We start from the raw sequence: 12,670 nt of genomic DNA, 5'->3' as shown, positions 1-12,670 counted from the left end.
CTCGTCTCAAATTTTAAGCTCGTCGCAAAAATTTCCAGAATGAGAAAAAATTCGTAATTCATTATGACCCTCGATTGCATAATTTGTTCACGAATCGATCGTTGAGCTCACTTAAAATATTCTCTTAATTATCTTAAAATGAAACATGAGAGATCTGAAAGCACTCTTGAAATAACAATAAAAAATTTAGTTGTTTAAAATTATCACAACCGATTGAAAGGTTATTGAATAAAAAAAATCAAACCATCTCAAATCAAAAGAAAAACTTAACTGGCTAATTTTTCTCCTCTGATGAATTTTATTTGAGTTTTAAATTTCTAATGATGCAATAATTTAACTAATTTTGCTCCTGTGAAGATGAGAAGAACTAATTTTTTGTTTCAAAAATAAACAATCAAGGAAGTAAAATTACGGCGGAAATAAAAAATATGCAATTTTTTTATTTTTCTGAGAACTTATATATTTAGCAAAGTTATGAGTTTTCGTATTAATTATGGTGATGTTTTTGTGCTGGCGCCTAAAGCCTAAATTAATTTGATTTATTGCTCTTCGCGCCCTGAAGGTGGCACCCTGCGGCAGCATCCCTGCTGGAGGGGTGGGGGAGGCAGGAGTTGCCCCGCCCTTGTTTTGTTTTCCTTTCCAGCTGAAACTTGTGTCAAAATCTGCACACACGTACACGTCAGTTAAATCGCGTTAAATTTCGCCGTTTGCTTGAAAAGTAAAGTATGGAAGAATCTGCAGTCTGGGAAATCTCTCTGTCGACAGAGATTCGAGTGGCCGAACTCGTCAAAATATGCAGCGGAAAAATGTACGAAAAATAGATTCAAAAATCAAAAAGTTTGAAGAGTTCAAGAAGCCGTGACGCTTTCTATCAGAAGTTCATCTATATTTTCTGCAATATAAATTTATAAAAATCCAACTGCAAAATGTTGAATATTGTACCTGACGAGAGTGTTTTAAATAATTATTCAATTTAAAAAATTGTTCCGAATTATTTCAATATTTTTTTTCTAATAAATATTGTTTTTGTTGTTTGTTTGCAGACGGCATCCGCCGCTCCCTTCGACTCCAGGCGAAGGCGACCGCGGCGGCCGCGGTGGGCCCGAGCCAGACCATCGGCCAAGGCCCCACCGCCGCCAAGCGCCGCGGCGCCGACAGTGCAGCGTCGAAGCGGCGCCGGGAGCCCGCTCCGTCCTCCACCGAGGAGCGCGGCCCGGCCCGCGGAGGCAAGAAGCCCAAGGCCCAGTTGGTCCCCCAGTCCAGCGGTGGGGCCAACTCGGCACCTCTGCCGAAGCGGCGCCGCGAGCCCGCTCCGTCCTCCACCGAGGAGCGCGGCCCGGCCCGCGGAGGCAAGAAGCCCAAGGCCCAGTTGGTCCCCCAGTCCAGCGGTGGGGCCAACTCGGCACCTCTGCTGAAGCGGCGCCGCGAGCTCGCTCCGTCCTCCAACTCTGAGGAGACGAGCCCGGCCCGCGGAGGCAACAAGACCAGCGCCCATACCTCTCGGGCCAACTCGGCGCCCAAGAGGGCGGCCGAAACTTCGGACGAGGAGGAGGAGGAAGAGGACGAGGACGAGTGGTTTATTGTCGGCAAAAGGGGACGCGTGACCCCAGACCTGCAGGGTCCGAGGCCCCTTTTGAAGGCTGCACGCTTCATCCCGACCCTGAGCACCGACGCACCCGCCATCATGAGCTACGCTGCGGCTGTCGCGTCTGCGCCAAAGCCAAAACCTGCTGCAGCTCCTCCGGCCAAGTCCTCAACGGAGCCCATCAGGTCTGCCCTGATGAATCTCTTCGCCGTTGGACCTTCGGCCTCTCTCAAGGTCTGCGTGCAGAGCCCCAGCCTGGCCTCGTCTGCTCCCAAACGTCGTGAGAAGCAGGTCTCTGATCGCCAAAAGGGATCAGAAGACCGCCGCAGCCCTGCGCGTTCCAGGCCGGATTTCCCGCCGCTGGAGAAGCCCCAGCCTGACGTGAACCGACCCCAGCCAGCGGCCGCCGTCACGAGCAGGCCTGATCCTCCCCAGGTTGAGGCCAGGAGGCCGAAGCAGGCGCTGAAGAGGCCGCACCTGGAAGGCAGCCGCCCTCAACCATCACCGGCCCTGTCCTCTGCAGGCTTTGCCAAATACGCCTCCTCTTCTAGCTCCTTCGCACCGGCCTCGGCTTCTTGTGCAGTCCCGAAACTTGGGCCCAAAGCTTGGCAGGTAAATTATGCATTTTAAATTGCAGACACCCAATACTTGTTCTCTATTTGTTGCCATTGTATGCTGCTGAATTTTGCAATATAAATTTAAGCTGATTTTTTCCCTTTTATTTTATTTTGGTTCATATATTCTCAACGTACAATCAATTAAATCGAACAAAAGTTCTCAATATTTTCTACCTTTTGTTGCAGCTGCGCTGGCAAAAACTTTCGGGTGAGGACGAGAGTTCTTCCGAGGAGGAGAGCGGTTCTTCGACCAACGCCAGTGATAGTGAGGAGAGCGGATCGGACACCACCGCATCTTCCACTGGCAGCTCCGGAGAGAGCTCAACAGCTGCATCAGACTCCGAGTCAGGCAGTAGCAGCGGCGAGAGCAGCAGTGGCGAGAGCAGCAGTGGCAAGAGCAGAAAGAGAGAGAGCAGCAGCGATGGCGAGGATTACGAAGGCAGCTGCGAGGAAAGTGACGCGGAGCCCCCTCGCCATCGCAGAAAGTTGAACGATCCGCTGGTAAGTAAATCAACTGTTATCTCATTTCAACAATGAATAATTTTTTACTTTTTTTCTTAAATCATTCTTTGATTTTGTGTGCAGGACGTACCTCTGCCGGACGACTGCGATGTCGGTTTGGACGATCAGGACAAAGAGGCGTCCGTCCTGCCATCCAACAATCCGTCTGCAGAATTGCCACCTCCGCCAAGTGGTCTGCTTGTGGACGCCCTGCCTCGCCAACCAAGCCCATTGCTTGATGCTCCGCAGGTAATATTTTTAATTATATTCACACAAATTTTTTAATAATATTCCAAAGTCAAACTTTTGCAAGATTATTTCACTAAGAAAGTAAATTGTATTAATTTTTCTGTATTTTTCGTTTGTTGCAATAATTTAGTTGTGGATTAGGCTGAAGTTTTAGTAAAACTGATTTTTATTTCAATCCATTAATAAATTGTTCACAGAACCAAGAGCAATTTCTCGACCGGGGCGTCGACATGGATATTCATGATGTTGAGCAAGACCAGCAGGCAAACGATCAGGCACAGTTGGTCTTGCCCTTGGCCCCGGTTCCGGAATTAGTTCCATTGGCCTCGAAGGCTCCACCTACGGCTGCTAACCAAGTCCCTGCTGTAGACCAAGTGTCTGCAGCACAACAAAAACAGCTGCAAGTGGTAAGTGAGCATTTTGTAATTTAAAAAATCTTCAATTTTTCATTTCTCAGACCTTAACACTGTAGCAGTTTCATTAGAATTTAATTTGTAATTATTTTTGTTTAGTGGCCCATCGTGCGTGTGGAGAGGCTCGGCCTGGCTGAATTGGTGGCCCACCATGCAGTTGACCAACCTGCTGCCCCAGTGTTGGCCTCAATCATTTTGGCCCCCAACTCCCCACCAACTGCAGCAGACCTACCTCCAGTGGTCTCTGCTGCACAAAAATTGCCGCTGCACTTTGTAAGTGAGCATTTTGTAAATTGAAAAATCTTCAATTTCATTCATTTCTCAGACCTCAACAGAGTGTAGCAGTTTTACTTACTTATTTTTAATCATTTTTGTTTTAGCAACCAATCGTGCGGCTTAAGAAACTCGACCTTGCTGAGTTGTTGGTCCACGGTGCTGCTGGTCCTGCTGCCCCAGCCGTTGCCCCGGTCCATGTCCCAGTTGCAGCTGTCGCCCCAGTCCTTGCACCAGTCCCTGCAGTCCGTCGCCGAGGCCACTGGCCCGCTCCTGAAGGAGGGGTCAGAAGAACATCCCGAGCTGCTGCCCACAAGGCCAAGCAGCGCATTGCCTACTGCCTCTCGCGCAACGCCAATCTGGCGCTGTTTACTACAAATGTGAGCTACAAATTTTGTAATTGATATTGATTAGTAATTTTAATTCCTCTGAACAGAGTAAAGGTTAGACAAGTATCTGAACTTGGGCCACCGACATACCTCCGAAGAGATGAAGCACCGGTGTACAAAGCATCAGAGTCTGCGGAGGATGAGGAAATCGATCGATGGAACCACAAGAACCCGAACAAGACTCTCGGCGATTGCTCAGTGGCAGTTCACGGAGGTCAATTCACTGATGCCGGAATTGTTGCATTGCTGATGAAGAAGTCAGCTGGCAAGGTGCAACCTGACGACAGCTCAAAGGCCATCTTGCCGCTCCACATGAGCCACAAACCTGAAAGGTGAGAGTTCTTTGAGTTTGATAAAAATCTCAATTAAATGGTCCCTTTTTTGTTTTTTTCAGACGGAAATTGTCAATGGGCAGTGGGGATGCCTCCGGAGGAAGGGGCGTAAACACTGGGCGGTTGCACCCCTGTCACCTCCGGGGAAGAGCGGGGGATTGAAAATCGGAAATGACTGACTAGTTCCCCCGCTGGCAGAGGCACTTTGGCCACAATATTCAAGTGAGTAGAATCAAATGCAATTATTTCCTCAAACTAAGTCATTGAAAAAGAAATTTAATTAACATATATTTTAATTTATAAAAACCATTTAATTTATTTCTTTTTATATTTTTCCAGGTACACTACGTGATGATCGAGCTTGGCTACCAAAGAAAAAGAAGCATACGTGGGTCTGATGGGTCACCCTCCACTGCCTGAAAGGTAAGAGTTCTCTGAGGAAGAAAATAATCTCAACTAAATGGTCCCTTTCTTTGTTTTTTCAGATGTAAATTATCAAAAGGCAGTGGGGATGCCTCCGGAGGAAGGGGTGTAAACACTGGGCCGTTGCACCCCTATGTCGCCTCCGGGGAAGAGCGGGGGATTGAAAAGCGGAAATGACTGACTAGTTCCCCCGCTGGCAGAGGCACTTTGGCCACAATACTCAAGTAAGTAGAATCAAATGCAATTATTTCCTTAATATAAGTCATTTTAAAAGAAACTTAAGTAATATCATGATTTATAAACCATTTAATTTATTTGTTCTTATATTTTTCCTGCAGAATCGAGCTTGGCTTCCAAAGAAAAACAAGCGTACGTAGGTCTGATGGGTCACCCTCCACTGCCTAAAAAGGTAAGAGTTCTCAGAGGAAGAAAAAAATCTCAATTAAATGATCCCTTTCTTTTTGTTTTTTCAGACTTTAATTGTCTCGGCAGTGGAGATGCCTCCGGAGGAAGGGGTGTTAACACTGGGCCGTTGCACCCCTGTCGCCTCCTCCGGGGAAGAGCGGGGGATTGAACCGAAGGACCGAGTCTCCCCTGCTGATAGGCACCTCAGCCAGGACTTTAAGGTGTGTATATTCAAATAAATTCATTTTTGTTGTTTTAAAAAAAAAATGTAATTTAACCAAGATTTTTTTTATTATTATTTTGCAGGTCTTGGCTGAGGTTCTTTTCTGGTGGGGAAAAAAAGTGGAAAGGCCTCCCTCACTGCCCATAAGTGTAAGTAAAAAATATATGGGAAGTGAATGAAGAGTTCATTAAAATCTATTCTATTTCAGATGGCGATTGCCAAGGCAGTGGGGATGCCTCCGGAGGAAGAGGTGTTAACACTGAGCCGTTGCACCCCTGTCGCCTCTGGAGAAGAGCGGGGGATCGAACCGAAGGACCGAGTCTCCCCCGCAGCCCTAAGGCCCTCAGCCAGTTACTCGAAGGTGCGTAAAGTATGAATATTTTGACAAGATCTATTTGAATTTAATGAAGGAGTTCTGTTTCGATTCTGTGATTTTGCCGTTGTTTTTTAGTTATTGGCTGAGGTTGTCTTATTAATTGCAATGAAAGAATTTAAAAAAAAAGAGCGCCCTCCACTGCCTATAATAATGTAAGCCGAAGAATTTAGAGGAGAGTTCATTAGGATAATTAATTCTGTTTTCAGCTTGCCTTCCGAGGCAGTGGAGATGCCTCTGGAGGAAAGGGTAAACACTGGGCCGTTGCTTCCTTTCCTCTGGAGAAGAGCAGGGCAAGGTAAGAAAACCCCGGCTGCCAAACCCTTCTGCACAACCGATAGGGGGCAACTCTCCGAACAGGCCCTCTTACATCAAGAGTCTGCAAGAAAGCCAGTGGAGCCCCGGAAGCCAATCAAGTCTTCCACACCAAGAACGACATGGGCTCCAAAACTGGCACCGAAAGCCTCGTCCATTGGGCAACCTGTGCTGCAGTGCTCCGACAAGGTCCAGGAAATCTGCTGCCTGTTATGAAAGTCCTGGAATCCTAAGAACTTCTTCTTATTTGTAAAGGTTTTACTTTTTATTTATGCTCCAGGCCTTTTGTTAGACTGCAATACCGGGTTTATTTGCAGGCGCAGTCATCGCAGTCGAGCTCCGGCTTTTTCTTCCCTTCCTAATTCCTTTTCCTCTATTTTGTCTTTCACTCCCTTTCATCTCACACCATCACTCATTCTCACATAACATCATCATTCATAATCATATCACATTTTTTTTTTTAAATATCAAAAGTGTCTCGTCTAAATTGCCGTGACAGCGTAATTGCCAAAACTGTCACTAATCTTGCTCTCCACCCTTTTGGAAATACTCGAGCAAGGAATAAAGAACGTCCCTTCCTTATCTTTGGTAAAAATTTTCGTTGTGTTTAAGATCTTTTAACTGAAAAATTAATTTTTAGCGTCGATGAGCTGACAGCTTGATTTTCACTCTCTTTGTCAGCCAAGTGGTTGGGATGTCAAACCTCCAGACAAAAGGAAAACATCTTTAAAAAGGTACTAATTTTGTTTGTCTTTAACTATTTTTTATCGCAATGCTGGTTTAATTTCAATCTTAGTTAGTTGCGCCATTTGGATAAATCAAGTCCGAGTGCAACACATGCCAAGGAGAGCCGACAAAGCAAGGCCGCTCCTTGTGTCTTTGCATGAGGCGCAGACACTCTCCTCCCATCATGGTAAGTCTTTATGTACTACATTTGAACGACGAATCTGAATTTAATTAATTTTTAGAATGGAATGTTAAATAATTGGAGAGTTTTTGCTTGAGCTGAGAACTGCCCCTTAATCTGCTCAAAAGCTGCGGAAATCTAATCATCTTTGATTGCTGCAGTTCTCACACCAAATCCTGCAACCAATCAGGATATTTACTTAAATTTTGATGACCAGTTTTGTCATTTCATCTTAAAGAAAGAAGGTACAATAGTTTTTAATATATTAATAGTTTGAACATATTTAAGCATTCTGCATTTTTTAGTTTCTTTTGCGAGTTAAGCTTTTAATCAATTTTGGAAGACGAGACACTTAAATAGTCCTCAAGACTTAAGGACACTTCAAATTAAATGCTCCACTTTGAAAACTGGCATTGCTAAATTCAAGTTAAAGGTATATTTGGAATATATGTTTGTTTTGCATAATTCTCTACAAATTCTTTTGTCGATTGCAGATCCGAGGCGTTGAGTTGAGAAGAGATTCTCTCCCAATAGACCCGAGTGCTTGAAGTTAATAAGTGCACTTTTTTTTGCAAGCACTTGATCAGATTCGGGAAATATTCTGAAACCTGAATTTGACAATTTTGAAATTTTCACAATCTTCCTTAAGGTAATTACAAACTTAATTTGTTAGAGAGGTTTACTTAATTCTCCTTTTTCCACAGCTTTCGTGGAAGACCTTTTTTCAAAGTGGCTTAAATTAACAATTTTGGATGCGTATTATACTTTTTTCTCGAATTGGAAGAGACCGTTTAGACATAGATGGGGAGCCATCGCTGGCTACTTCCGGTCTGGAACGACCAAGTGCCCCCGGACCAGGGAGGAGGACACCCTGGCGCTAAAGGCCAGCACGCGCCGCCTGCATCCACAATTTACAGGCGCAAAAATGTCTAAACGGCACAGCCTTGAAGGCTGACTTCCATAATTCATATCGAGAAAAGAGGAGAGAAGGCTTCGTTGGTCGCAGAACGTTGATCTCTTTGATAGAAAAAGGTAAATAATCTTAAATCAAATTTAAAGCACTCAATTGTAACATATATTCTTGATTGCAATTTGTTTATTTTGTTTGCAGTTGACGGAGAGAACCGGCTGCGCCAAATGTTTTAATACTGTGGCTTTTGACATCGTCTTTTACGTCTTGGATGACCACAGATTTTGTCACCTCAGCTGTTTCTTTGAGGTGAGAATAATTGACATGTTATAAGAGCAGATCATTTTTTTTTTATTTAACAAATTCTTAACTTGTTCCGCAGCTTTCTCTGGCTGAGGAGTTAGTTGAACTCTTAAGATTTTTTATCCAGAAAATGGTTTTCTTGTCATCAAAAACCGAAATCTTTGTAACCAACTGACGTTGCTGCACATCCTCCACTGCCTGAAGGTAATTTTGTCCTGCATTGCAAAGTTCTTTACTAATTTTAGAAACAATTTCAGTTTTCAGACGCCGAAGAGGCAGTTCAGAGGTCGCCTTCAAAGGCATGTTTGCAAGAGGTTGCCTGAGGAGAAGAGCTAGGAAGAGCCGCCCTGCGAAAGGCCGCTTCCTAACTTTGAACTGGAATTTTGACTTCTTTCAGCCAGGTAATTTAAAAGTCACAACTTGAATTTTATCTAAACTTGCTTTTCTGATCAGCTCTTCGGCGGGCTGTGTTTGAAAGAAGTCAGTATTGTAGGTCTCGTGAACTGTTTTGAGCCAGACAAATCTCAAGACAATGACTTACGAAACAATCGGTCATACTTCACCACCATCATAAAGGTATAATTTCTGTTGTGTTCATTTTGTCATTTTACTACAAACAAAAATATTTTCATTAAATTTCAGGTCACATGAACGATGGTGGGCGTCCTTCAGAGGACGGCTTGAAGGCTAAACCTTAACTGAAGGAGAAAAGAGATGAAGGAACCAAGATTCGTAATTTGTTCCTACCTCTGTGAATTCCTGCTGCCTCCATATAAGGTATGCTTAAAATTTTAATTTCTTTATCTATTGAATGGTTTTGAATGTAAAATTTCTTATTTCACAGCAAAAAGTCGATGACTTTGACAAGATGTGGAGCAGCAGCAGTCCTCTGGCGCCAGAGACCAGAGAGGCTGGTCAGACCTCGAGTGCTCGTTCCAAGTGTGGTCTCGAAGCACTTCGACGTTGGCCTTTGGGTCAAAAAGTGACAACAAAATTTGATTTCCAATAGGTACATAGAATCCAATCCTGTACCTTTCTGAAACATTAAAGGTTTATAGGAGTCAGCGGATAAATTCCTCAAATTATATTGTGATGTGTCTTTTTATTTGTAAAGATTGTAAGTTCTTATTTTTATCAGGAGCAGTAGAATTCGACCTGTCAATGGGGAAGGAGACTCTTGTGACGTTTTTGCTGAACAAGAATTGAAAAAAGTGGGATTTTCAGCCAACAAGTTAATTGCAAGGTGAGATTTACAATTATATTTGAATAAAGGTATTGTTAAAATTATATGGAAGGATGAAAGTTTGAAATTTCTTGAATGTTGTGCATTTACATAAAGGCTGGGGTCTTTTTTAACGATAAATTGTAAGACATAAATGAATTTCGTCAAAAAACAGCTATTTAAGTTGTGACCGTAATTTGATAATTGAAAATTTCAGAAAACGTTTGCTGAGATTGCTACTGCCATCCCACTTTCCACTTCTGTGACAAAGCAGAAAACCGGAGGAAGAAACTCTTCTTGCCGCCATCAAGAAGGATTCCGAGCCTTGGTCAAAACCTGCAGCAGACCAGGGAGGTCTTCGCCAAAGCTCCATTCGTACCTTCACAGCAAATTTCGACCAGCGCCAATTCTAAGCCGTGCGTAATCTGCATATTTCGGAGTGAGAAACAAAAGCTTAATTCTATATTCAGGCTCCAAAGGGACTGACCCTGTGAGTGGCGGTCGCCCTCGTTCTCCCAAGGTGACCAGTGTGGCTAGAAGCCCTGCGACAACCTGTTGCGGGCTCCGAGTGTTCCAAAGGCGCTTCTTGCGTCATCCGCTCTCCGACGCTTGGAACACAAAACTGGCTGCGTCCGCGGACTGCAACCGCGTGGCATGTAAGTACAGCCCTCTTTTTTTTTTAACAAAATTTTCAAATTACAACCTTTGCAGCGCTTAAAGACTGAGCCTCGATCACTTTCCTGCCAACCATGCTTGGCCTGGTTGCTGACAATCCGTTCCTCCCCTAACCCTTTTCGCCTTTTCTCCACAACTCTCGTCTTCTAGAGTCACTTTTTTTAGAATTTTTATTGCCAAGTGTTTTGCCTTTGAAAAAAAAGGGAATTTTACTGCGCGTTTGGTCAGCATTTCGAACTTTTTGACGTCATTAATTGTAAACGAAACATATTTCCGTTAAAATAACACACGAAGAGAGCCAGTTAAATTCAATTAAAAAATTGAAAAGCTCACATTGTCATGGCTTTTGGCCTTGCGGTGTGTGCCACAAAATTTAATATTGTTCGAACTGAAAAATTCTTCTCGGATGCACTTTTTTAATGAAAGGTGCTAATAATTTTGATAGAAGAAGATCCATTTTTTTTAAATGAAATGGATTATAAATTCCTTGGAAATGTGATTTCCAGTTAAGAAATCAGCCCTACTTTTTGCTTGAAAAACTCTTACTTTCGTGAGCCTTAATTACTTTTGTAATTGGGAGATAGTTTTGTGCTTTTCGATGTTTTCAAGTTTGCAAAGAATCAGTCTCAGACCTGCAAACATGAATTTTGTTTAGAACTTCTTGTTCAGCTTGTGGTGTGATTTCTCCAGAATATTCTTTGCACAGAAAGACTTCGCAGTTGAGGAACTTCACATTTGTGGTCGGCGCCGAGAAAAATAAAATTATCCACAAGGGTGAATATTGAGCCAAATTCAAGTTGACGGGCGTCCATGGACTTGCGGTGGTGGCGTTAATCTTATTTTTTTCCTAAAACCAGCCGCGGGTTTTTGGCCACCCCGCAGTCCGCCTGACGGGCAGGTCGGGCTTCTCGATCGCGAGCAACCTTTTCCGAATCGCAACTTGACATTAAGCAATTTTCGCTCTTTTTGGATGAAAAGTATTTATTTTGTTTTTTTTTTAATTCTCTCTTACGCCTTGCTTTGATTGTGAAACGGGCGTCCATGGACTGTGAGGCGGCGTCCGAAATTTGACGGGCCGAATTTTGAAAGCAGCCCTCGGGACAGGGCGTCGCGATTTCCGCCCCCACAGTCCGCCTGATGGGCAGGTCGGGCTTCTCGATCGCGACATTTTACCGCAATAAAATTCACAAATGCACGTCAAAGGCCTTAATTTGAATGAAAAACTCTGGTCGTTCTTTTATTTTGTGCTTTTGCCATATTTTTTCTTGCACTTTTTGGTAGGAATCGATGAAAGTTGGAAATAAGAGTTTTAATAATTAATTTATTGGGCTGATTATTATTTTCCATTTCTGGTCTGACTTCCAAGCCAATTTAGTCTCTAACAATTGGTTTCCTAAGATAAAATAATCTCAAGCTTAAAAAATTATAATTTTAATTCATCGATTGGTGACGGAAAATTTTAAATTTTTTCTTTTCAGAATTCCTATTGGAGAAAAATGCAGTTTGGAAGACAAAAATCCACTAGAGATTTGTTCGATTATTATTCTTTTCAGCTTCCTGTTTTCCTGAATTAATTCCTCCGCAGCAGAATTCCTACAAATGATTGCATTCCTCTTGCAAATGTTTTTGAATCACCTGATCTCATCATCTTAGTTTTTTTCCATTTTCTGCAGAGTTTTTTTTTTTACTGAAAAAACTCGATCGAATCTGGCGCGTTGTGTCTAAAAATAATTTCCAAACTTATAAAAATAATTATAAATTAAAAGCTTCCAGAAAATTTTAACTTATTCGCGCGCGTCAATTTTGTCCATTTTTTGCCGCACAAACGGCCACTTTTGCACAGCGGCCGAGCGTCCACTGCGTTCGTCCACTTGCCGGACGACGCAGGCCAAATGAAGGCAGAAATTCTGGCTCTTTTTTTTGCACTCCTTCATTCGGCAACCAAACAGGCCAAAAAAGGCCCAAATTTTACTTTCCGGCTTTTCGACTTGTTAATTTTTTCAGCGGCCAAAACAAACCATCCAGAGATGTTAAAAAATAGAGTAAATTTTCCAAATTTACACAAAACATACAAAAAAGAAACAATTTTTAAAAGTGAAAAGCCAGCGTTGAAATTTTCGGATATGGTGATGCAAACGGCAGTATTTTTGTTTCAACCCTTTTTTTCAGCTTTTTTTAACCGTAGCCTACTCTTCTTTTGCAAAGTAACGTAGTTTTAAAGCCACAGTCGCGTCTCTGTCTTTTCGTCTTGATCTTTCTCTGACATGCAAACTTTTCCTCCCCGGAGCGTCTTGCCTGGTGACCAGGTCGAGGATGAGGTGACAGGTCAGGGATACCGAAGGTGTGGCTGCGCGGTTGTGGTCCGTGCCCCGCTCCTGCACACCCTGACAATGACAACCCCTTCCTGTGTGCAACCCTCTCGCCAACTGAGCTGGACACTGAGAAGAAACCCCACGTCAAATAATTCACCCTTTAATAAATAAAAACTTTATTTTTGTTACTCCTTGTGAAATAAATAGTTTCTGTGAATTGGTTTTCTCCAACATGCAGTTTGT

At 43.2% G+C, this 12,670-nt stretch overlaps 1 long non-coding RNA gene across 1 annotated transcript; it reads left to right on the top strand.

Annotated features, from left to right (window-relative positions):
• The first annotated feature begins 7,822 nt into the window (after window positions 1-7,822).
• Window positions 7,823-12,621, top strand: LOC132203904 (uncharacterized). Its single transcript, XR_009442476.1, has 11 exons — window positions 7,823-8,037; window positions 8,117-8,224; window positions 8,298-8,422; window positions 8,476-8,619; window positions 8,672-8,794; window positions 8,861-8,995; window positions 9,063-9,227; window positions 9,357-9,461; window positions 9,658-9,856; window positions 9,911-10,096; window positions 10,152-12,621. It is a non-coding gene; the product is annotated as an uncharacterized LOC132203904 (long non-coding RNA).
• The last annotated feature ends 49 nt before the right edge of the window (window positions 12,622-12,670 follow it).

Source organism: Neocloeon triangulifer, unplaced genomic scaffold, assembly GCF_031216515.1.
Source record: "Neocloeon triangulifer isolate White Clay Creek 2 clone unplaced genomic scaffold, ASM3121651v1 ptg000020l, whole genome shotgun sequence".
Taxonomy (NCBI): domain Eukaryota; kingdom Metazoa; phylum Arthropoda; class Insecta; order Ephemeroptera; family Baetidae; genus Neocloeon; species Neocloeon triangulifer.
This window is presented reverse-complemented; position numbering and strand designations above follow the sequence as displayed.